General features: G+C 40.1%; 1 pseudogene; it reads right to left on the reverse strand.

Annotated features, from left to right (window-relative positions):
• Window positions 1-11,226: 11,226 nt before the first annotated feature.
• On the reverse strand, window positions 11,227-11,725 carry LOC118619206 (annotated as a pseudogene).
• Between the last annotated feature and the right edge of the window lie 12,364 nt (window positions 11,726-24,089).

Genomic DNA, 24,089 nt, shown 5'->3' on the forward strand with positions numbered 1-24,089 from the left:
GATGCTTGATATGATTTCAATCTTCTTGAACTTGTAGAGATTTAGTTTGTGTCCTATCATGTGGTCTATCTTTGAGAATGTCCCATGTGCACTTGAGAAGAATGTGTATTCTGTAGTTTTGGGGTGTAATTCTCTGTAGATATCTATTAAATCCATTTGTTCTAGTGCTTCATTTAGAGTCTCTGTTTCCTTGCTAATTTTTTGCCTAGAGGATCTATCCAGTGCTGTCAACGGGGTGTTGAAGTCCCCTGCTATGATTGTATTGTTGTTGATTTCTCCTTGGAAGTCCTCCAGAAGATTTTTAATATATTTTGGTGCTCCTATATTGGGTGCATATATGTTTATCAAGGTTATATCTTCCTGTTGGATAGATCCTTTCAATATTATGTAGTGGCCGTCTTTGTCTCTAGTTATGGTCTTCATTTTGAAATCTATTTTATCAGATACGAGAATTGCTACCCCAGCTTTTTTTTGCTTTCCATTTGCTTGGAAAATTTTTTTCCATCCCTTCACTTTCAACCTATGTGAGTCTTTTGTTGAGAGGTGTGTCTCTTGTAAACAACATATAGATGAGTCATGCTTTCTTATCCAATCAGCTACTCTGTGTCTCTTTATGGGAGCATTCAATCCATTTACGTTTAAGGTGATTATTGATATGTACTTATTTATTGCCATTTTTGTTTAGTGTGGTTCTATTTTTCTTCCCATTTCTCCTGCTAATTACAGCAGTTCTTTTAACATTTCTTGCAGTGCTGGTTTGGTGCTAATGTATTCCCTTAGCCTTTTTTTGTCTGGGAAGCTCTTTATTTGATCTTCTATTTTGAATGATAGCCTTGCTGGGTAGAGTAGTTTTGGATTCAGATCCTTGTTTTTCATGACCCTGATTACTTCATGCCATTCCCTTCTGGCCTGTAGTGTTTCTTGTGATAAGTCAGCTGAGAGCCTTATGGGGTTTCCTTTGTAGGTAACTCTTATCTCTTGCTGCTTTTAGGATTCTCTCTTTGTTTTTAATTTTTGGAAGTTTGATGACTATGTGTCTTGGTGTGGGCCTGTTTGGGTTCTTCTTACTTGGGGCTCTCTGTGCTTTTTGAACGTGAATGCCTTCTTACTTCATCAAATTAGGATAGTTTTCTGTCACTATTTCTTTGAATATATTCTCTAACCCTTGCTCATTTTCTTCTACTCAGGGACTCCTATGATGCGAATATTATTACGTTTCCAGTTGTCCCATAGTTCTCTTAAGCTGTCTTCCTGTTTTTTAATAGTTTTTTCCTTTTGTTTTTCTGATTGGTTGATTTTTTCTACCCTGTCTTCTAATTCACTGATCCGGTCCTCAGCTTCCCCTACTCTGCTTTTTAAACCTTCCAATGTGTTTTTCATTTTGGATATGTCATTTTTTATCTCTTCCTGTTGGTTTTTAATTTCCATTTGGCTTATTTTCAGTGTCTCTATGTCCTTACTCATGCTGTTCAGCTTCCTCAAGATCATGGCTCTGAATTCTAGCTCTGTTAACTTGCCTAATTGCTCCACATTGATCTCATCTTCGGTGGAGGTGTCTTGCTCTTTCATTTGGGTTCTGTTTCTGTGTTCCACCATTTTGGCTATCACTGAGGGCTTTGGAGCCTGTCAAGTTCTCCCTGTGGGTGTTGGTGTTCTGCTGTTTGTGGCTCCCTCTCCTGTGTTTAGATGAGCGAGGGAGGACCCACGTTGAACACCACTGTCAAGTCTTACTTTCCTGGTTAAAGTTGCCAGCCCAGGAAACGTACTGTTATCCTCTAGCTTTTTGCCTGGAGGCTAGCAGTCTAGGTTAATTGATGAGTTTTGGGTTGTCAGTTGATTGAAAAACTCCCTCTGGTGCTCAGCCAAGGGGCTTTCATGAGGGTGGGGCAGATGCTGGTTATTAGTGAGCCTCAATTAGCACTTCAATGGCTCACAGGGTGGGGTTGGATCTCCGAGGGAGGGGCTGCTGCCTCTCTCAGAGCCCTGGGAAGGAGCAATGTGGCCATTGTCCTGAGTGGCTGCACTCAGCCAAAGCTCTGAGCGCCCTCCAAACCCCGAGTGTCCCGACCCAGCTCCAGTCCAGTCCGCCCTCCCTCTGCCGGAGCCCAAGGTGAGTGGCTGTGGCTGTTTCTGCCTCTGTCCCGGCTGCGCTGTGGAGCCGCCTGGGAGTGTAACCCGAGGGCTCTGCTCCCAGCTAAGGCCGCTGCGGAGCTGCGGACCGTGGGCTCCCAGCCCCCGACTCGCGCCTTCACAAGCCTACCGGGATCGAGTCAGTGTCCCTCGTTGTATGGTCCTTGCAAGCTGCTTTTCTGTTGGTTTTTTCCGTCGATTTGTCTGTGTTATAGTTGTAATTCCAGTTTGGTTCTGGGAGACGGTCTGTGCAGCTCCGTTAACTCCGCCGCCATTTTTCTCTCCCCATACTTTTTCATAGATTGGAAAAATTAACATAATTAAAATGTCCATACTACCCAATGCAATCTATAGATTCAATGCAATCCTCTTCAAAATATCAATTACATACTTCGCAGAACTAGAACAAATACGTCAAAAGTTCATAAGGAACCAAAAAAGGCCTCGAACGGCCACAGCAATCTTGAAAAAAGGACCAAGTTAGGAGGGATCACATGACCAGATTTCAGGTTATACTACAAAGCCACTGCAATCAAAACAGCCTGGTACTGGTGCAAGAACAGGCATATAGATCAATGGAATAGAACAAAGAACACAGAAATTGACCCAAGACAATATGCTCAATTAATGTTTGACAAAGGGGGCAAGAGCATACAGTGGAGTAAAGACAGCCTCTTAAATAAATGATGTTGGGAAAATTGGACAACTACATGCAAAGTATGAAACTAGACCATCACCTTATACCATACACAAAAATAAACTCAAAATGAATAAAAGACTTAAATGTAACTCAGGAATCCATAAAAATCCTAGAAGAAACTGTAGGCAACAAAATTTCAGACATTATATGCAGCAGAATTTTCACTGATGCATCACCTAAGGCAACAGAAACAAAGGAGAAAATGAACACATGGGATTACATCAAACTCAAATGCTTCTGCACAGCAAAAGATACAATCATCAAGATGGAAAGGCAACGCACTGTATGGGAGAGCATCATTGCCAATGATTTATCAGATAAGGGGTTAATTTCCAATATATATAGGGTGCTCATGCAACTCAACAAGAGGAAGACAAAGAACCCAATTAAAATATGGGCAGAGGAGCTGAATAGACACCTCTCCAAACAGGACATACAAATGGCCAAGAGACATATGAAGAAATGCTCATCATCACTAATCATCAGAGAGATGCCAATTAAAACAACAATGAGTTATCACCTCACACCTGTCAGAATGGCTGCCATCAACAAATCATCAAACAACAAGTGTTGGCAAGGGTGTGGAGAAAAGAGTACTCTAGTGCACTGCTGGTGGGAATGCAGACTGGTGCAGCCAATATGGAAAACAATATGGTGTCACCTCAAAAAATTAAAAATTGATCTTCCATTTGACCCAGTGATCCCACTTCTAGGAATATACCCTAAGAAGCATGAAACACCAATCAGAAAGAATATATGTACCCCCATGTTTGTAGCAGCACTATTTACAATTGCTAAGATCTGGAAACAGCCCAAGTGTCCATCAGTAGACGAATGGATCAAAAAGCAGTGGTACATATACACAATGGAGTACTACGCAGCTGTGAGAAAGAAAGATCTCTTATCCTTTGAGATGACATGGAGGGCCCTGGAAAGTATCATCCTAAGTGAAACAAGCCAAACAGAGAAAGACAAGTTTCATATGATCTCACTTATTTGTGGAATATAATGAACATAACAGTCTGAGGAATGGGGTAGTCCCAGAGACGCGGAAGCGGGGTACAGACTGACAATACCCTAAAGAGGGGAGTGGTGGGGGAGAGGTAAACCACAGAACTTATATGCATGTATGCATGAACAGTGGACATGGACAACAATCTGGGGAAAGGGCAGGGAGGGATGAGGAGGGGGGAATCAGTGGGGGAAAAAGGAGAAACATCTGTAACAAAAATTAATTAATAAAAAAACAAAAAAAATCTTTCATCCATTTTGAGTTTATTTTTGTGTATGTTGTAAGTTGGTAGTCTAGTTTTACTTATTTATTTTTTTGCATGTATCTGTTCAATTTTCCCATCATTTGTTGAAGATAAATTTACTCCATGTATACTCTTACCTCTTTTGTGAAATATTAATTGGCCATATTAGTATGGATTGATTTCTGGGGTCTCTGTTCTGTTCCATTGTTCTACATGCCTGATGTTGTGCCAATACTAGGCTGTTTTGAATACAGTGGCTTTTTAGTATAGTTTGACATTTGTTATTGTGATTCCTCCAATTTTGTTCTTTTTTTCTCAATATTGTTGTGGCTATTTGGGATTTTTTTTGGTTCCATATAAATTTTTCAAATATTTCTTTTAGATCTGTGAAATATGTTATTAGTATTTTAATAGGGATAACATTGAATCTGTAGATCACTCTGGGTAGTGTGGACATTTTAATGATATAATTTTTTTCAAATCATGAGCACAGTATATGCTTCCATGTTTTTTGGTGTCCTCCTCTATATCCTGATGTCCTAAAGTTTTCTGAATATAGCCCTGGTTGGTTTTGCTCAGCAGTTAGAGTGTCAGCCTGCAGTCCAGAGACACCTAGGTTCAGTTCCAGCTAAGGGCACATACCTCGGTTGAAGTTTGTCCCTGGCCCTGATTGAGTTGTGCAGGTGGCAGCCACTCGATGTGTCCCTTTCACATCAATGTTTCTCTCTCCATCCCACTCTATCTGAACAAAAAATGGAAAAATATCCTTGGGTGAGGATAAATTTTTTTTTTTTTTTTTTTAGTTTCTGAGGTTTTATATTTATGTATAAAAATGCCAATGATTTCTGGGTGTTTATTTTGTATGCTGCTACCTTGTTGAATTTATTTAATATAGCAGTCTTTTGGGGGGAGTGTTTAGAGTTTTCTATGTACAATATTATGTCATCTGTGACTAATGACAGTTTTACTTCCTTCTTTTCAGTTTGGATGCCTTTTATTTCTTCTTCTTGTCTGATAGCTGTGGCTAGGACTTCCAGTATTATGTTGAATAAGAGTGGTGATAGCAGACATCCCAATCTTGTTCCTGATATTAAGGTAAATGCTTTTAGTTTTTGCCCATTGAGTATCATGTTGGCTATAGATCTGTCATATATGACCTTTATTACTTTGCGGTATGATCCCTCTATTGCCACTTGGCTGAAAGGTTTAATAATGAGTGGGTGCTTGATTTTGTCAAAAATACTTTTTCTGAATCTATTGATATGATCATATGATTTTCATTCTTCATTTTATTTATGTGGTGTATCACATTTGTTGCTTTGTGAATATTTAGCCATCCTTGCATCCCTGTAATAAATCCTACTTGGTTATGGTGTATGATCTTTTTAATGCATTGCTGGATCCTATTTGCTAATATTTTCTTGAGGATTTTAGCATCTATGTTTATCAAGCATATTGGCCTATAATTTTCTTTTCTTGTAGTGTCTTTATCTGGATTTGGAATTAGGATAATGCTGGCCTTGTAAAAAAAAAAAAAAAAAAAAAAAAAAAAAGCTTGGAAGTCTTCTCTCCTCTTAAATATTTTGGAATAGTTTGAGGCGGATTGGTAGGATTTAGATGTTCTTGAATTGTAAATATTTCTTGCCTGGCAACTGCCCTAGCAAATGTCTTCTAGAAGCAAATGTAAATCCTTTTTGAAGAAAGATAATATCATCCATTATCTATGACTTTTATTATCTCTATGATTCTTCACATGTAATATCTGGCACTTAATTAAAAATCACCAGACATATCAGAATACATATGAAAACCCAAGAGGAAAAAAACAAAACAAAACAGAAACAGATCTCATTATCATTCAAATTTCAGCTGAAACATCTCAGGAAAGATTTTCTTAACCTTCTGGTCTTATTAAATCCTTGAGTAAATTTAGTCTCATTTCATTCTATGCTTCATCTAATTACTTGTCCAATATCTGTGAGCAAATTATTTAACTGTTTTCAGTATATGAGTTTTGCACAAATTAGAATTTAGAGCTTGTTATAGAGTTTCTGTCATTTCTAGCTTATCCTAAGAAAAACTGAGATATATTATTTTTTCACCTACATTTTAAAGTAAAATTTTGTTTTGGTATAACTACAGACAGGTTTACAACTCATAAGTATACATCTTAAGGAATTGTCACAAATTGAACATATTCATGTAATTAGAACTCACACCACGAAACAGTACATTACCAGAACCCCAGAAACCCTCCTTGTGTCTCTTTCCAGTCACCAACCCTTCCCAAGGGGAACTAATTTCCTGTCTTCTAACACTTCTGAGATTAGTTTAGCTTATTTTAGTTCAATGTATTTTCAAAGCATAATATGATGCATGTATCTGAATATTTACTGCAGCGTTATTTACAATAGCAAAGGATTAAAAATAACAAAAATATGTCCATCAATTGGGGATACAGTAAATTTATGGTCTCTCTTATAATAAAATTTTTTGAAACCATGCCCTTAACAGGTGGCTTAGTTGGTTGGAGCATCATCCCATACACCAAAAAGTTGTGGGTTTGATTTCCATCAGAGCACATACCTAGGTTGCAGGTTTGACCCTCAGTGGGAGTGTGTGCAGCAGGCAACCAACTGATGTTTCTCTCTCACAATGATATTTCTCTATCTCTATCTCTCTCTCTAAAGATAAATAAAAAAGATATGAAAACATCTAAAATACGTTTTTATTGATTTTTTTAGAGAGAGATAGAAACATCAATGTGAGAAACATCTATCAGCTGCCTCCTGCATGCCCCCTACTGAGGATTGAGCCCAGAATCTGGGCATGTGCCCTGATGGAAACCTCTCAGTCCATGAGATGATTCTCAATCCACTGAGCCACACTGGTGGGCAGGATTTATATGCAACCATTAAAAGATCCAGATATGGCCCTGGCCAGTTTTGCTCAGTGGTTAGAGTATTGGCCTGCGGTCCAGAGAGATCTGGGTTTGGTTCCCCCTAAGGGCGCGTACCTCAGTTGCAGTTTGTCCCCGGCCCTGGTTGGGTTGTGTGGGTGGCAGCCACTTGATGTGTCCTTTTCACGTGGATATTTCTCTCTCTCTTTCTTCCTCTCTCTCCCTCCCACTCTGTCTGAACAAAATAATTAAAAAATGTCCTCAGGTGAGGATTAAAAAAAAGATTCAGATATGTCCTGGCCAGTGTGACTCAATGGATTGAGCATCGTCTCATGGACTGAGAGGTCCTGGTTCTATTCCCGGTCAGAGCACATGCCCAAGTTGTAGTCTCAATCCCCAGTAGGGGGCATGCAGGAGGCAGCTAATGGATGTTTCTCTCTCACATCGATGTTTCTCTCTCTCTCTCTCTCTAAAAACTAAATAAAAACATTTTTTAAAGATCCAGATATGAAAATACTGATGTGGAAAGATGTAAAAGGTATGTCAGTAAAGTGGAAAATCAAGTTTTATATCTATCTGCCTATCTGCATTTATGTAAAAAGAAAAACATCTATTTTTATATGTTATTTGTGTGTTTGTAAATGCAGAGTAAATAATCTGTGAACAGTTGGCAGAGTGACTGGGATAGGAAGGGAAGCGACTTGCACTTTAAAAAACACATGGGTGTCTATTTTTTACAAGAAATATGTTTTCTTGTTGTTGCAATTTTAACTGCAACTTAAACATATAAGAAAAGTTATGGCACCTAAAATTAGTTATTAATGAATTTTTACTGCCTTTATATATTAAAATTATAAATGCAAATCCTCTATGATATAGCATTTCACTTCTTTGGAAGTGGAACCTTTGTTTATGTATGCTAGAAGTTATCAATAAAGATGTTCATTGTGAGAGTAAAAAAAATAGAAATAAACTCAGTGTCCATTCATAGAGGAAGAGCTAAATTATCACAGTGTGATAATTCTTTAAATAAGGCAATAGTTAAGGAGAATGAAGTTATTCTGTGTTTACTAACATGAAGAAGTCTCGAAGATATACTGTTGAATGAAAAAAAGCAAGGTACAGAATCAAATGCAAACTATAACATTTACATAAATAACCCCTCCTCTCTCTCTCCATATATATATATATATATATATATGGCATATGAAATGTCTAGAAGGATGCATTATAACCTGATGTCAATTTTTGTCACTTGAGGTGGTAAGGTTTTGGTTTAAAGATTTAATGCAGCCAGGTCGTGGGATTGAAATAAAACCAACTTTTCTTTCCTTGAACATTAACTGTGTGCCAGGGGCTCTGATGTTTTTCATCTTATGTAATACTCAGAGGAGAAGCCACAGGCTAAGAGAAGGTAAATGACTGATCCAAGGTCACACAAAGAGTAAATAACAGAGCTGGGATTCATATCCAGGTAGGTTTAATTTCCAAGCCCGTTTTCTATCCATTCCCCACTGTTAAAAGGAGATGTGGAGCTCAGGGTAGTAGGAGGAGTTGTCAGATCTGCTCCCCACAGACACCTGCCTCCCTGCTTGATTTGCAAAATTCCCCCACTAACTCACCTTCTCAGGAATGTCAATGATGCCTGTGCAGGTGAGAGGCATCTACAAGATAGAGCACAAATACTACTTAAACTATTTTTGTGACACCAAGCATGCGGTTGTCTAGTTCCTTCCATGATAATGAGCTCACTCCCTTCTGTCATTCCATCCCACTATGGAGAGCTCATGGAAGTAATTCTTTCTGATATGGGACTGGTATCTGCTATCCTGTAACTTCCCCTCAGGTCCCAGCTATGTCATCTGTGCCCTGGAATGCCACCTGTTTTCTCCATATTGGGACAGAGACTTAGGGAGTCAGTGAATGGGTCCCTTTACACCACCCTTCTCCAGGCTGAGCACATCAACTCCTTACGGGATGGAATCTTTAGCCTCTTTTCTATTTCAGTTGTCCACTCCAGACCTCTTCACCAGGTTGGCCTTGTCCCTCTATAAGGGGGGACCTCCTATCTTGGAGGTCTCAAGTTCTGAGGGGTATTTTATAACCAAATCTGACTTTTTTCTGGAGTTTCTAGAATGTGAAAGAGTAGCCCTAGACACCCTCAGGGGAGAAGATACCAGCAATGCTGGGTCTTGTGGGTCATGTGTTACCAGAGTGACTTCAGGGAAGATCCGTTCTTGACACCCCACAGCCTGGGCCACTCTTTAGACTGCTAATGTAGAACCCAAGTCTGAGGCCAGGGTAGCAAAGCCAGGAGCCTCCACTCCAGGGAACATCTCACAGTGGTTTCCGTAAGTTGGTGGCTATTGCATAACTCTTTCACCAACTGCCATGCCGGATATATTTTGCAATCCAGCCTGCTGTGCCACATGTGTCCGCTGGCATGGCTTGTCCTCCCACAGAGACCGGAGGAAGTCTGAGAGTGAAACACAACTGACAGTACCTCCCAGAAACCTGTCAGCCACAACACATGCTCCTTTCTCTCAAGATCATGACTTCGTGCCCCTGTTGGGCAGAGCAGCAGGCTCCCAGGGTCCCACTGTTCTCTGGTCAAAAAAAAAAAAAAAAAGCTGTTAAGTACATGAAACAGCCAGAAGGACGTGTGCACTTCTGAGAAGCCATCATCATATGCCAAGAGCTCTTCTTGGTGTTCAAGTGAAGATATACCCCGAAAGTTCCATTGGAAGGAGACTCCCACCCCTCACTCTGTGGTCATAAATTTACTAGACCATGTGCCAGGAGAGGATCTACAGGTGCATGCAGTAAAGCTCAGCACCATTTGGAGCAGGTGTGACAGACAGTGAGTTCCAGAGTGAGTTCTGAGGGATGCGGTGGACTCTTTGGCCATTCTAAGGGTGGGAGTCCGCTGGCTGACAAAAAAAGAGGACATCCGACCAGCTTATGCACTTCTTGCCAAGGACAGCTGTGAGGTGCTGGCCAAGGGATTTGAAGATTGGTCATTTACCCACAGTTCTTTGGGTACCTGCATCTCACAGTTTAGGAGATAATCAAGATGACTTTGTGGTGTCCCAGAACAAAAGACAGAAATCTCTGGGAAAATGGAGCCAAGTATGGAGAGAGGACTAGGGACACTTTCACTTCTTGAAAATGTTTTCAGCAGAGTCAAGAAGTGTAGTGGACACTGTGATGTGTCTCACAGACCCTCAACTCATCCCCCAACTGCTGGGGGTGCTGGATGCTGATGGCTTCCAGCAGAGTCCCTCTCCAGAAATTGCATGTAGCTAAAGAGAGCTGTCTTTCACAAGGCTAGACTCACTTCTTGGAGACATCCTGCATCCAATGACTGGTCAGTGTAGGAGTCTAAAGACTCAACCCTATTGCTTCAACTCAGTATAACTCTGAAGGCCATCCCAGCCCCAGAGCTCCCTGTGAGGTTGGCTGAGTCTTTGTGGTGACTGCATCATAGCCCAACTTCTTTTTCTGCCTAATCCTCCTTTTCTTGTTCCCTCATAAGGTGTTGATTTTGAAGGCTCCCCAATAAACCTTCTGACATTTGTTTTCTGGGGACCCACTCTAGGAGAGTATGCCATGCCACAGAGGAGTCCTGCTGTACTCAAGAGTATAGGAAAAATTAATTCAAATATTTGCTATTTAAACTAGTGGTTTCTCTGCTCATTGGTGTTAGTCTATTCCAACCAACTTTATTCTCCCAGTCATCCTTGTTGGGGCAGTCTTTAGACTACCTTAAACCAAAAAATGCACTCTTTGGTTGAAAAGAGAAAGCAATTGACCATTAACAAAAAGGTTTAAAGACATCTGTGCCTAACTGAGACTTTCTAGAGAGAACTACTTAGAAGATAAACATTAAATAGTAGAGTTTTGGTTGTGTATAAACATCTGTGAATTATTTCACTTTATAAGATCTCTAGAACATTTTTGGAACAAAAAATTGTTTTGTTTTGTTTATTAGTTTAAATAATATTTTATTTTGTATGATTATACAGTCTGAATGTCTCACTCACAATCCAAGACAGTTTTATTAGTTTTGTCATTTAAAATGATGTTAGTGTTGTAGGGCAAAAAGGCCTCACTGACAAAAAAACAAAACAAAACAAAACAAAAAAAAAAACAACAACATTACATTGATGTAATAAAATCAAGAACAATGTGCTGGTACCACAGATTACAATGTGGTTCTAAGTCAGCCATTTCCTCACCCCTCACAGAAAAAGAGGATCAAGAGCGAAAAATACCTTTAAAATAACATGGCACATATAACACACTCTTATATAAAGGTGAAGCTTGTAAATTATTAATACATGGTGCTCAAGAGTAAGGTAATTAAATATAAGGGTAAAATCTGGTAAATATTTCCTCTTCTTTGTGTAATATAGCTTTTATTCAAGTGGGACTGGGACAATCCCTTCACACTTTTTTACTTCTTGGGTCAGAGGGTGTTTTACAATATCCAGTCTAATTATATCCATTATGCTTTCAACAATTGTTGGTGGTGCATAAAAATCCACCAAGAAATACATTCCTCTGTCATGCCATCAACTTTGGGAACAGATCTAATATGGAAATACTCATTCACCCAGATGTTTTAATTTCCTCATTATCAGTCCTCTTTACATCAGGGTTTCTATCCTGTTTCGAATAAGCAGCAGCCTCTGGCCACTGCATGGCTTATAGGACTAAGGTCAGCTCCTAGAGGGGCATGTCCAAACACAGGACACAAGACTCTGGACCAAGCTGGCTCCCAGGATGCTAGAGAGGTGTAAACCATGGGGACCTAATGAGGTGCTGGGCTGGAAGGTGCCCAGGTGGCAAAAGTTCCACCTGCTTGCCTTTTAAGTTCCGCAGCAAAAGTGGCCATTTACTGCATTATATTCAGGCAGAGCAAAACTAGAACTCGCCATTGGCAATTTTACTAACCCATCCAGTAGGAATGATTTCATACACATGTATGAGAATCCAAAATCTTCTTTTAAAGGAAGAGGAGATATTGCTTCATTTAAGTAAGAAAATTTAAGAGTGCTCTTTATGTACAGCTTGATCTATGGTCTTAAATTTTGTCTTCAAAACTTTGTCTTATTTCTGTTTTCTCTCTGAGCCTCGACTTTCAGACAGTCTTTCCTCTTATGTGGCAAGTTAGCTGCAAAAATTCTGGACAAACACCCTCCATAGTTGAAGAGTTGAGTGGGAAAGTGAATTTTATTTCCAGCTGTCTAAGTAAAAGTCCAGGGATTCACATTGCTTGACTCAATTGGCTTGGCTTTAGCCAACCCTGAATCAATTGCTATGCCTTGAGTAAATTGCTGTGCCCTGCTTGGTCATGTTTAAGATTCACCTATAAATATTTAGAATATTTGTTTGGTGTTAGACCCTGTTATAGGTTCTTGTGGTCATTTACTTGCCCTTTCTAGTAGGATAAACCAACATTCAATGAACTCTTAAAACAATCCATTTTCTGATTTGATTCACACAAAGGTCTTTTAAGAGGAACTGTTTATATATATAGCTTATTCTGAAAGTAAGAAAAGAAAGACAAATAATTTATTAGCTCTCATACAGCTTAATGAACTGTTTGATGCCTGATAAATCCTGACAATGGGGGGAGTGAAATTTTTACAGCCCTCACCAGGCCTGGTTGGAGAGAGATATGATGAGAATAGGAGATCTTAGAAGATCCATGGCAGTTTGCATCAAGGCAGGAAGAGTAAAAAACCCTGAAGCTTCCTTCAGCATAAAGCCCAACATGGTTAGTTGAGGTCCCATGAGTTCTTAAGGAAGCTCCTCAAATAGTTATTTATTTGGCTGCAAGTAAAAGAAAAACTGGCTATAGGTGGCTTAAACATCAAAGAGTTATTATTTCATGTAACAGGGAGTCTGTAAATATGCATTCATGGGTTGGCTTATACAGTGGCTCAGAGACATTATTCAGTATTCCTGGGCTACCTCCCTCTGCCAAACTAGGCAGATTCATTTCATCCCTAGGATTGGCTCTTTAAAATCAAAAATGGTTGGATCAGCCCCAGGATTTAGTCCCTTATACCAAAATGTCTGAAAGCCAGATGGAGACAGGGTCCCTTCCTTGTACATCTGTATAGAGAAGAAAACATTTCCCATAAGCACCCAAGAAGACCAATTACCACATCCAGCTGGCCACAACTGTGGCACATGTTCATGCCTAATCAGTATAGGGCTTAGGATTGGTGGCTGTAAAAACATTCAAAAGTAGCAGTGACGAATTCAAAGATGGTGGAAGGCAGGACCTGAGGGAGGGTGAGTGTGTGAGAGAGTGAGCGAGTGTGTGACAGAGTGTGAACTGAAATGAAGGTGGATGACCAAACCCATGCAGTGCAGAGACACAGAGCAAAAGGTTCCTGTGTTATGGATGGGAGCAGCTGGTTACCACGGTAAGTGACTCTTCAGGGTGCTTCTCCCTGTGCTGCAGGAAGGTCCCACCATTTTGGAAGATACCAGGTCTTCCCTGGGAGAAGGCAGTAGGAGCAGCTAGGGCCCAGCAACCTGAGCCCACCAGCACACCTGGCACCATCGGACCAGTGGACACTGTGTCAACACAGACAGGAGCACAGGAGTGGAGCTCCCAAGGTGCTGGTCCCTGAAGCTGCAGACAGCTGGGATCCCAGCACCATCCCTCACAGTAGCAGCTTGATCAGAGTCGAGATATACCCCCAGGAACAGAGGCAGAGGAGCAGACATCTATCCCCAGGCAACAGAAGCACAGACCAGCAGCTGAGACTCATTCCCAAAATCTACAGCAAAAGCTGAGCAGGAGTTGAACCCCATGGGGCAGCAGCATTACCCAGCTGCCAGCAGCAGGACCTGGGGCTCCACAGAGGCCTGTGTGGTCTAGTTGCTCACCCGTGTAGTGGGAAGCCCGAGCCCCAGAGAGACTGGTGCGATCCAGCTGACTGCCCGCAGAAACTGCAGGGTGCGGGGGCACCAGAGAGGCCTGTGTGACCCAGCAGGGACTGTGCAATCCAGTAACCCATGGGAACTTTGGGGCGCTGAAGCACCAGAGAGGCCTGTGAGATCCAGCAAGGACTATGCCATCCAGGAACCAGTGGGACCTGTGGGATGCTGAAGCACCAGAGAGGCCAGTGTGACCCAGCAGAAACTGGGCCATCCAATAACCCATGGAACCTGTGGGGTGCTGAAGCACCAGAGAGGCCTGTGCCACCCAGAAGGGACTGCACAATTTAGTTACCCACAGGGCCTGTGGGGTGCTAAAATACCAGAGGGCCCTGTATGATCCAGCAAGGACTGTGCCATCCAGTTACCCGCAGGACCTGCAGGGTGCTGAAGCACCAGAGAGGCCTGTGCAACCCAGCAGCCCATAACATAGGTATAGAGCTGGGTCCCCAGAGAAATGGTTTGATCTGGTTATCCGCGGGACCTGCAGGGTGCAGGAGCACCAGAAAGGCCTGTGTGACCCAGCTGCACACAAGATATGCTTAGAGGATGTGAAAATGGAGGCGGAGTGAATAGATGCTACACAGATGATCTCCCAGGACAAAATCAAAATTGCAAATAAAATAAAAATAAATCCTCAGAAAAAAGCAACAGAAAGGCAGCAGGACAGGACCATATAACCAGGGACACTGGGAGGATCTGCAGAGGCATGATAGGGTGGCGGACTGGGAGCCCAAAAACAGGAGCAGTCTTAGCTGTGAGCAGAGCCCTTGGGGAATAAAGACGAAGCCTGTTCCACAGTGCAGAAAGCCACGACAGAGTGCTAAAATAACCAAAGCTACTCCAATGGGGGCTATGGCAGAGAAACAGCAGACTAAATAGAAACTCTGTGGGGACACCTGGAATTAAAGGGCACTCAAAAGTTTTGCTGAGTTGCAGCCACAAATGTCAGTGACCAGTGTGCTCCTTCCCAGAGTTTTAGGGAAAAGCAGCAGCCCCCCCTCCCCCCCCCCCCCGCACAAAGATTCAGGTTTCCCAGGTGAGGCAAAGAGATACAAATTGAGGCTCATTTACAACAAGCATCTATCCCACTCTCTGGAAATCTTATTAGGCAGAACACCAGGGCTACCTTTCAAGGCACTAAGTAACTAAGACTACTAGCCACCAGGAAAAAGCTAGAGGATAACTGAACCTTTTCTGGGTTTACAAATCTACCCAGGAAAGGAAGACTGAACAGTGGTGTTTAACGTGGGCCCACACAGGCTCATTGGAACCTAGTAAAGGGAGCCACAAACAGCAGAACACCAACACCCACAGGGAAAATTTGGCAGGCTCAAAAACCCACTGAGATAGCCAAAATGGTGAAACGAAGAAACAAATCCCAAATGAAAGAACAAGAGAACTCTATCGAAGATGAAACCAATAAAATGCAGATAAGCAAATTATCAGAGGTAGAATTCAGAGCCATGATCTAGAGGAAGCTCAACAGCATGAGTAAGGACATCAACAAATTGGAAAAGAAGAATGACATAGCAGAAATTAAGAACACATTGGGGAAGATTCCAAAATGGTGGCAGAGTGAATGGAAGCTACACAGACCATCTCCCAGGACCAAACTAGAATTACAACAAAAATAAAGGTAAATCATCAGGAAAAGGCAACAGAAAAGCAGCTTGGAGGGCCACATTACCAGGGACACTGACTCAATCCTGGTAGGCTTGTAGAGACGCGAGAGGGGGGCTGAAAGCCCGCAGTCGGCAACAGCCTTAACTGGGAGCAGCGGCCTTAACTGGGAGCAGCGGCCTTAGCTGGGAGCAGCGGCCTTAGCTGGGAGCAGCGGCCTTAGCTATGAGCAGTGGCCATGGCTGTGAGTGATGCCCTCAGGTTAAACTACCAAGCGGCTCAACAGCGCAGAGCCAGGACAGAAGATAAAATAGCGGCAGCCACTTACCTTGGACTCCGGCAGAGGGAGGGCAGACTGGACTGGAATTGAGTGGGGACACTCAGGATTTGGAGGGTGGTCAGAGTTTTTGCTGACTTGCAGCCATGCAGGACTGTGGTCATCCTACTTTTTTCCAGGGCTCTGGGGAGGGGCGGTGGCCCCTCCCTCAGAGATTCATCCTCACCTGGTGGCCATTGAAATGTTAATTGAGGCCCATTAACAAACTGCATCTGCCCCACCCTCGGAAAATCTTCTTATGCTGAGCACCTGAGAGAGTTTTTCATTCAACTGAGAAGCCAAGGTTCTTTATGTAACCACTACTGATAGCCTCCAGGCAAAAAGCTAGAGGATAACTGTACCATTCCCTGGGCTAGCAACTTTAATCAGGAAAGGAAGACTTGATGGTGGTTTGTAACATGGGCTATTCCTGGCTCATTAAAACCCAAGAGAGGGAGCCACAAACAGCAGAACACCCACACCCACAGGGAAGATTTGGCAGGCTCCAAAGCCCACTGTGATAGCCAAAATGGTGAAAAACAGAAACAAAAGCAAAATGATAGAACAAGAGACCACTACCAAAAAGGAGATAAATGAGGTGTAGTTAAGCAAGTTAACAAAACTATAATTCAGAGCCATGATCTTGAGAAAGCTCAACAGCATGTGTAAGGACATGAGCACCATAAGTAAAGACATAGAAATGTTGAAAATAACCAGTTGGAAAGTAAAAACCACCAAGAATAAATGAAGAATGACATATCAGAAATAAAGAACACATTGGAAAGTCTAAATAGCAGAATAGAGAAAGCTGAGAACTGAATCAGTGAATTAGAAGATAGGGTAGGAAAAACTCAAACAATCAGAAAACCAAAAGAAAAAGACAATTAAAAAACAGGAAGACAGCTTAAGAGAACTGTGGGACAACTGGAAACGTAATAACATTTGCATCATAGGAGTCCCCAAAGAAGAAAATATTGAGCAAGGGTTAGAGAATATATTTGAAGAAATAGTAATAAAAAACTTCCCTAATTTGGTGAAGGAAGAAGGCACTCAAGTTCAAAAAGCACAGAGAGCCCCAAGTAAGAAGAACCAAACAGACCCACATCAAGACACATAGTAATCAAAATGCCAAAAATTAAAGACAAACAGAGAATCCTAAAAGCAGCAAGAGATCAGCAACAGGTTACCTACAAAGGACACCCAATAAGGTTCTCAGCTGACTTCCCAACAGAAACACTAGAGGCTAGAAGTGAATGGCATAAAGTAATCAAGGTCATAAAAAACAAGGATCTGAATCCAAGACTATTCTATCCAGCAAGACTATCATTCAAAATAGAAGAGCAAATAAAGAGCTTCCCAGACAAAAAAAGGCTAAGGGAATATATTAACTCCAAACCAGCACTGCAAGAAATATTAAAAGGACTGCTGTAATTAGCAGGAGAAATAGGAAGAAAAATATAACCACACTAAACAAAAATGGCAATAAGTAAATACATATCAAAATTCACCTTAAATGTAAATGGATTGAATGCTTTGATAACAAAATACAAAGTAGCTGATTGGATAAGAAAGCACGACTCATCTATATGTTATTTACAAGAGACCCACCTCACAACAAAAGACTCACATAGGTTGAAAGTGAAAGGATAGAAAAAATCTTTCAAGCAAACAAGAAAAAAAAAAGCTGGGGTAGCAATATTTATATCTGATAAAACAGATTTCAAAATGAAGACCATAACTAGAGACAAAGAAGGCCACTACATAATATTGAAAGGATCTATCCAACAGGAAGATATAACCTTCATAAACATATATGCACCCAATATAAGAGCACCAATATATATTAAAAATCTTCTGGAAGACTTCAAAGGAGAAATCAATAGCAATACAATCATAGCAAGGGACTTCAAAACCCCTCTGACATCACTGGATAAATCCTCTAGGCAGAAAATTAGCAAAGAAACAGACACTCTAAATGAAGCACTAGACCAAACGGATTTAAAAGATATTTAAAGAGAATTACACCCCAAAACTACAGAATTCACATTCTTCTCAAGTGCACATGGGACATTCTCAAAGATAGACCACATGTTAGGGCACAAACTAAGTCTCTACAAGTCGAAGAAGATTGAAATCATATCAAGCATCTTCTCGGATCACAATGGCATGAAACTAGAAATCAATTGCAACAAGAACATGCAAAAACATTTGAACACATGGAGGCTAACTAGCATGTTATTAAACAATGAAGGGGGTCACCAAGGAGATCATTGAAGAAATCAAAAACTTCCTGGAATCCAATGAAAATGAACACAAAACAACACAAAATCTATGGGATGCAGCAAAAGCAGTTCTGAGAGGGAAGTTCATAGCACTATAGGCCTACCTCAAGAAACAAGAAAAATCTCTAAAAGACTACCTAATCTCACAATTTAAAGAACTAGAAAGCAAACAAAAAGAAAACCCCAGAGCAAGTAGAAGGAAGTAAATAATAAATATCAGAGCAGAAATAAATGACATAGAGACCAAAAATCAATTCAAAGGATCAATGAAACAAAGAGCTGGTTTTTCAAAAAGATAAACAAGGTTGATGGACCCTTAGCTAGACTCACCAAGAAACAAAGAGAGAGAACCCAAATACACAAAATCAGAAAAGAGGAGAAGTAACAACTGATACCACAGAAATACAGAAGATTGTTAACAACTACTATGAAAATTTATATGGCAACAAATTCGACAATCTAAGTGAAATGGACAAACTTCTAGAAACACATAGTCTTCCAAAACTGCACCGGGAAGAGATAGAACACTTGAACAGACCAATAACAACAGAAGAAATTGAAGATATAATCAAGACTCTCCCAGCAAACAAAAGCCCAGGCCCGGATGGCTTCACGGGGGAGTTTTACCGAACATTAAAAAAAGAACTAACACCCATTCTCCTAAAACTATTGCAAAAAATTCAAGAAGGAAGACTTCCAAACTCATTTTATGAGGCCAGCATAATTCTAATTCCAAAATTTAAAAAAGACACAAAAAAGAAAGAAAACTACAGGCCAATATCCCTGATGAACATAGATGCCAAAATCCTGAACAAAATACTAGCAAATCAGATCCAGCAATATATCACAAAATTATTCACCATGACCAAGTGGGATTCATCCTAGGGATGCAAGGCTGATACGATATTTGAAATCAATAAATGTGATACACCACATAAACAAAATGAAAAATAAAAACCAATGATCGTATCAATAGATGCCGAAAAAGCCTATGACAACATCTAGCATCCATTTTTTATAAAAACGCTCGGCAGTGTGGAAATAGAGAGATCATATCTAGATATAATAAAGGCCCTATATGAAAGACCTACAGCCAATATCATACTCAATGGGCAAAAACTAAAAGTATTTTTCTTAAGAACAGGAACAAGAAAGGGATGCCCACTTTTGCTACTCTTTCTTCTTTCTTTCTTTCTTTCTTTCTTTCTTTCTTTCTTTCTTGCTTGCTTGCTTGCTTGCTTGCTTTCGTGCTTTCTTGCTTTCTCTCTCTCTCTCTCTCTTTCTCTCTCTCTCTCTCTCATTCTTCTTTCCTCCCTCCTTCCTTCCTTCCTTCCTTCCTTCCTTCCTTCCTTCCTTCCTTCCTTCCTTCCCTCCTCCCTCCCTTTTTCCCTCGTCCCTCCCTCTTTCCCTTTCTTCTTTCTTTCTTTCTTTCTTTCTTTCTTTCTTTCTTTCTTTCTTTCTTTCTTTCTTTTCTTTCTTTCTATCTTTCTTTCTTTCTTTTTCTCTCTCTTTCTTTCTCTCTCTCTTTCTTTCTCTCTTTCTTTCTTTCTTTCTTTCTTTCTTTCTTTCTTTCTTTCTTTCTTTCTTTCTTTCTTTCTTTCTTTTACAGATGTTTCTCATTTTCCCCCATTGACACCCTCCTCCGCTCCCCCTCGCCTCATCCCCAGCGTTGTTGTCTATGTTCATTGGTCATGCATACATGCATGTAAGTTCTGTGGTTTATCAGTTCTCCAAAAAAAACCACCTCTTCTCTGAGTCTTGTCAATCTTGACCCCACCTCTATGTTTCTGGGTTAATTTTTTTCAGGAGTTTGCTTAGTTCAGTATATTCCACAAATAAATGAGATGATGTGGTATTTGTCTTCTTCTGCTTGGCTTGTTTCACTTAGGATAATACTTTCCAGGTCCCTCTATGTCATCTCAAAAGATAGGAGATCTTTCTTTCTTTCAGCTGCATAGTATTCCATTGTGTACATATACCACAGCTTTTTTATCCACTCATCTAGTGATGGACATTTGGGCTGTTTTCAGATCTTAGCTATTGTAGATAGTGCTGCTATGAGCACTGGGCTGCATATTTTCTTTCTGATTGGTGTTTCAGGCTTTTGATTTTGATGTAGTCCCTTTTTAAAATTTTTCCTTTGTTTTTGTTGCCTGAGGTGATGTGTCAGGGAAAATTCTGCTGTGTATGATGTCCGAAATTATTTTGTCTACATTTTCTTCTAAGATTTTTATGGATTCACGAGTTACATTTTAGTCTTTTATCCATTTTGAGTTTACTCTTGTGAATGGTGTAAGTTGATGTTCTAGCTTTATTTTTTTGCAAGTACCTGTCCAATTTTTCCAACATTATTAATTGAAGAGACTGTCTTGACTCCATTGTATGCTCTTGAAAACTTTGTCAAATATTAATTGAGCATATTGTCTTGGGTCAATTTCTAGGTCTCTATTTTGTTCCATTGATCTGTCTGCCTGTTCTTGTGCCAGTACCAGGCTGTTTTGATTACAGTAGCTTTGTATTATAACCTGAAATCTGGTAATGTGATCCCTCTAACTTTGTTTTTGTTTTTGTTTTCAAGATTGCTGTGGCTATTCAGGGTCTTTATTGGTTCCATATAAACTTTTATTTTCTTTTTATTTTTTTAATTAATTTATTTTTTATTAATTAATTTTGCTACAGATGTGACTCTTTTTTTCCGCACTGATTCCCCCTCCCCCACCCTCCCTGCCCTGTCCAAGTTTGTTGTCCATGTCCACTGTTCATGCATAAATGCATATAAGTTCTGTGGTTTATCTCTTTCCCACCACCCTCTCTTCTGGGGTTTCTAAGTCTGTACTCCACTTCAACGTCTCTGGGACTACCCCATTCCTCAGACTGTTATGTTCATTATATTCCACAAATAAGTGAGATAATATGATACTTGTCTTTCTCTGTTTGGCTTGTTTCACTTAGGATGATACTTTCCAGGTCCCTCCATGTAGTCTCAAAGGATAAGCGATCTTTCTTTCTTACAGCTGCATAGTACTCCATTGTGTATATGTACCACAGCCTTTTTATTCATTCGTCTACTGGTGGACACTTGGGCTGTTTCCAGATCTTAGCTATTGTAAATAGTGCTGCTACAAACATGGGGGTAGATATATTCTTTCTGATTGGTGTTTCAGGCATTTTAGGGTATATTCCTAAAAGCTGGACCACTGGGTCAAATAGAAGTTCAATTTTTAATTTTTTGAGGTAGCACCATATTGTTTTCCATAGCAGCTGCACCAGTCTGCATTCCCACCAGCAGTGTACTAGAGTCCTCTTTTCTCCACACCCTTGCCCAACACTTGTTGTTTGATGATTTGTTGATGGCAGCCATTCTGACAGGTGTGAGGTGATACTTCATTGTTGTTTTAATTTGCATCTCTCTGATGTTTAGTGATGATGAGCATTTCTTCATAGGTCTCTTAGCCATTTGTATGTCCTGTTTGTAGAGTTGTCTATTTAGTTCCTCTGCCCATATTTTAATTGGGTTCTTTGTCTTCCTTTTGTGGAGTTCTATGAGCACTCTATATATATTGGAAATTAACTTCTTATCTGATATATCATTGGCAATTATGCTCTCCCATACAGTGGGTAGCCTTTCTGTTTTGATGATTGTATCTTTCACTGTGCAGAAGCTTTTGAGTTTGATGTAAACCCATGTGTTCATTTTCTCCTTTGTTTCTATTGCCTTAGGTGATGTATCAGTGAAAATTCTGCTGCATATAATGTCTGAATTTTTGTTGCCTACAGTTTCTTCTAGGATTTTTATGGATTCATGAGTCACATTTAAGTCTTTTATCCATTTTGAGTTTATTCTTGTGTAGGGTGTAAGTTGATGGTCTAGTTTCATTTTTCTGCATGTAGCTGTCCAATTTTCCCAACACCATTGATTAAAGAGGCTGTCCTTACTCCACTGTATGCTCTTGCCACCTTTGTCAAGTATTAATTGGGCATATTGCCTTGAGTCCATTTCTGGGTTCTCTGTTCTGTTCCACTGGTCTATATGCCTGTTCTTGTGCCAGTACCGGGCTGTTTTGATTACAGTGGCTTTGTAGTATAACCTGAAATCAGGTAATGTGATCCCTCCAACTTTGTTTTTCCTTTTCAAGATTGCTGTGGCTATTCGAGGTCTTTTTTGGTTCCATATGAACTTTTGGAGTACTTGTTCTAATTCTGTGAAGTATGTCGTTGGTATTATGATGGGAATTGCATTGAATCTATAGATTGCTTTGGGTAATATGGACATTTTAATGATGCTAATTTTCCCAATCCGTGAACAGGGTATGTGCTTCCACTTTTTTATATCGTCCTCTATTTCTTTTTTCAATGACCCGTAGTTTTCTGTGAATAGATCCTTTATTTTTTTGGTTAAGGTTATTCCTAGGTATTGTAATTTTTTTGCCGCAATGGTAAATGGGATTGTTTTCTTAGTTTCTCTTTTCGTGAGTTCATCATTGGTGTATAAAAATGCCATCGACTTCTTTACATTAATTTTGCATCCTGTTACTTTGCCAAATTTATGTATTAAGTCTAGTAAATTTTTGATGGAGTCTTTGGGGTTTTCTACGTATAGTATCATGTCATCTGCAAATAATGACAGTTTCACTTCCTTCTTTCCAGTTTGAATCCCTTTTGTTCATTCTTCCTGTCTGATTGTTGTGGCTAAGACTTCCAGTACGTACTATGTTAAATAAAAATGGTGAAAGTGGGCATCTTTGCCTTGTTCCTATTCTTAAGGGAAATGTTTTTAGTTTCTGCCCATTGGCTGTAGGTCTTTCATATATGGCCTTTATTATGTCTAGATATAATCCCTCTATTACCACATTGCTAAGCATTTTTATCAGAAATGGACGCTGGATTTTGTTGAAGGCTTTTTCGGCATCTATTGATATGATCACGTGGTTTTCATTTTTCATTTTATTTATGTGGTGTATCACGTTTATTGATTTGTGAATATTGTACTAGCCTTGCATCCCTGGGATGAATCCCACTTGGTCATGGTGGATAATTTTTTTGGTGTATTGATGGAGCCGATTTGTTAGTATTTTGTTCAGGATTTTGGCATCTATGTTCATCAGGGATATTGGCCTGTAGTTTTCTTTCTTTTTTGTGTCTTTTTCTGGTTTTGGAATTAGAATTATGCTGGCTTCATAAGATGACTTTGGAAGTCTTCCTTCTTTTTGAATTTTTTGAAATAGTTTGAGTCGAATGGGTATTAGTTCTTTGAATATTCGGTAAAATTCCCCGTGAAGCCATCCGGGCATGGGCTTTTGTTTGCTGGGAGAGTCTTGATTACATCTTCAATTTCTTCTGTTGTTATTGGTCTTTTCAAGTTTTCTATCTTTCCTGGTCCAGTTTTGGTCAACTATGTGTTTCCAGAAATTTGTTCATTTTGCTTAGATTATCGAATTTGTTGGCATATAGTTGTTCATAGTAGTTGTTAACGATCTTTTGTATTTCTGTGGTATCAGTTGTTACTTCTCCTCTTTCATTTCTGATTTTGTGTATTTGGGTTCTCTCTCTTTGCTTCTTGGTGAGTCTAGCTAAGAGTCCATCGATCTTGTTTATCTTTTCAAAAAACCAGCTCTTTGTTTCATTGATCCTCTGAATTGTTTTTTTGGTCTCTATGTCGTTTATTTTTCCTCTGATCTTTACTATTTCCTTCCTTCTACTTGCTCTGGGGTTTTCTTTTTGTTTGCTTTCTAGTTCTTTAAGTTGTGAGGTTAGATAGTCTATTAGAGATTTTTCTTGTTTTTTTGAGGTACGCTTGTAATGCTATGAACTTCCCTCTCAGAATTGCGTTCACTGCATCCCAGATTTTGTGTTGTTGTGTCTTCATTTTCATTGGTTTCCAGGAAGTTTTTTATTTCTTCCTTGATATCCTTGGTGACCCCCT

Source organism: Molossus molossus, unplaced genomic scaffold, assembly GCF_014108415.1.
Source record: "Molossus molossus isolate mMolMol1 unplaced genomic scaffold, mMolMol1.p scaffold_m16_p_6, whole genome shotgun sequence".
Classification (NCBI taxonomy): domain Eukaryota; kingdom Metazoa; phylum Chordata; class Mammalia; order Chiroptera; family Molossidae; genus Molossus; species Molossus molossus.